The sequence below is a fragment of the Oncorhynchus tshawytscha genome, linkage group LG16, assembly GCF_018296145.1.
Source record: "Oncorhynchus tshawytscha isolate Ot180627B linkage group LG16, Otsh_v2.0, whole genome shotgun sequence".
Classification (NCBI taxonomy): Eukaryota; Metazoa; Chordata; class Actinopteri; order Salmoniformes; family Salmonidae; genus Oncorhynchus; species Oncorhynchus tshawytscha.
The window spans coordinates 43,127,100-43,129,876 of NC_056444.1; positions in this window are offsets into that span (position 1 = coordinate 43,127,100).

The following is a 2,777-nucleotide window of genomic DNA, read 5'->3' on the forward strand; positions in this document are numbered from 1 at the left end:
CAACTGCAATAAATTGTACATCTGCCCTCTACAGCACCGGCGACGTACTGTGTTGACTGAAAATGCAAACGTTCTACTTCTGTTCACCAGGGGACAGTGATGTATCAGAGTATGCTGACAGTGACAAGGAGAATGAGGTACATTCTCTACTAGTCTTAGCCTTTGACTTTACCCAAGTGTTGGTCTATTTTTTATTTATTTCACCTTTATTTAACCAAGTAGGCAAGTTGAGAACAAGTTCTCATTTACAATTGCGACCTGGCCAAGATAAAGCAAAGCATTTCGACACATACAACGACACAGAGTTACACATGGAGTAAAACAAACATACAGTCAATAATACAGTAGAAACAAGTCTATATACGATGTGAGCAAATGAGGTGAGATAAGGGAGGTAAAGGCAACAAAAAAAAGGCCATGGTGGCAAAGTAAATACAATATAGCAAGTAAAACACTGGAATGGTAGATTTGCAGTGGAAGAATGTGCAAAGTAGAAATAAAAATAATGGGGTGCAAAGGAGCAAAATAAATAAAGAAAATAAAATAAATACAGTAGGGAAAGGGGTAGTTGTTTGGGCTAAATTATAGGTGGGCTATGTACAGGTGTAGTAATCTGTGAGCTGCTCTGACAGCTGGTGCTTAAAGCTAGTGAGGGAGATAAGTGTTTCCAGTTTCAGAGATTTTTGTATAGTTTTTCATAGTTTAAAAGCAGAAACCTAAGACCAGGGTAATCTCTCAGGTGTTCCCACCACTGGGATTTGTCACTCACAATCCATCTCTGATCTAATAATATCAGCCCAACACAATTGACACAATGTTATTACATCTGACTGCTACCATCTGAGAGGTCAAAGAGCAGAGCAAGGTGATCATAATCAAGCATTTATGTACCACTTCACAGTTAGTGCTTGACTTGGACTAAAATAGGTGGCGGAACTCAGAGTTAAACCCTGTAGGTTGTTATTTTTAGCTAATAGGTTTATATTTAGCTAATATGTCAATATTTAGTTAATAGTATGTAAGAGGTGCAGGAAATAAAGTAGTAAGGTGTCCGTACTCAGTTCCGGTGAGCTCCTGCCCAAGTTAAGCACCGTTCACAGGACAGTTACAGTCTAAGTTTGAGGTTACATATAAATTATCTTAATTTTAGCCAGTTTGTTACAACAGGTAAATAATCCTGCAGCAACAGTAAATGTAAATTATTATGTGGATTATAGTTAATGGGCATTTTTGTAGGGGTAGATACATGTTTCATAAGGAAAAATCAAGTCTCAAATAAAGTGGAAATTACAAATGTCCGAAGCCTTTAACCTCAAATACACTACCAGTTTTAAAGAAGTCCTCCAGCTATTTTTGAACTTTTACTGTTGAAAAGCAATATCCCAAGTATAAATACAGTAAAGGACACACACTAAAGGGTAAAAAATGTATATGTTTTGAGCAAAATATAGTTTTTTAGACAAACTTCAAGGAGTAGGGCATTCAATGAGTTGGTCAGATAGGAAAGCGTAAATGTTTTTAAAAAAAGTGATGTCATCAGCCTCCCCTTTGCTTGAAGAACAATAGTGGAGCAATAGAGAACAAAAGAGGAAAGACTGGAGTGCCACTTTAAATTTCCTGCATTGCAAGAAAGTTCCCCTGCAACAGGGTGCAACAGGGTGATCAAATTAAAATCCTACATCTGTAGGTTCAAGTTTTTTTTAAATCTAGGTTCCTGCTGTTCTAGGGAGTTTTTCCTAGCCACTTTGCTTCTACATCTGCATTGGTTGCTCTTCTGGATTTTAGGCTGGGTATTTCAAATCATATAAAATTTTATTTGTCACATACGCCGAATACAACAGGTGTAGACCTTACAGAGAAATGCTTACTTACAAGCCCAACAATGCAGTGTTAAGAAAAAATAAATACAAAATAAATAAAAGTAACAAATAATTAAAGAGCAGCAGTAAAATAACAATAGCGAGGCTAAATACAGGGGCTACCGGTACAGAGTCAATGTGGGGGGGGGCACCGGTTAGTTGAGGTAATTGAGGTAATAAGTACATGTAGGCAGAGTTATTAAAGTGACTATGCATAGATAATAAACAGAGAGTAGCAGAAGCGTAAAGGGGGGGGCAATGCAAATAGTCTGGGTACCCTTTTGATGAGCTGTTCAGGAGTCTTATGGCTTGGGGGTAGAAGCTGTAGAAGCTGTTAAGAAGTCTTTTGGACCTAGACTTGGTGCTCCGGTACGCTTGCTGTTCGGTAGCAGAGAGAACATGTGTCAAGTTCTGGCCTTAGTTCCTTTGTTTTGTCTTTGTTTTAGTATGGTCAGGGCGTGAGTTGGGTAGGTTGTCTATGTTAGTTTGTCTATGATTTTCTATTTCTGTGTTTGGCCTGGTATGGTTCTCAATCAGAGGCAGCTGTCAATCGTTGTCCCTGATTGAGAACCATATTTAGGTAGCCTGTTTTCCATTGTGTTTTGTGGGTGGTTGTTTCCTGTTTAGCGTTTTTGTTTCACCTTTCAGGACTGTTTGTTTGTCGTGTTTGTTGTTTTGTCTAGTGTTGCATATTTCATTAAATAATATGAACACTTAACACGCTGCACGTTGGCCCTCCTCTCCTTCCCCAGACGACAAGCGTTACAGAACCACCCACCAAGAAAGGACCAAGCAGCGTGGTAACGGGCAGCAGCAGCGGCCAGGAATCGCAGGACTCCTGGACATGGGAGGAGATTCTGGACGGCAAGGGACCATGGGCACAGGCTGGAGAATATCACCGCCCCAAGGCTGAGCTGG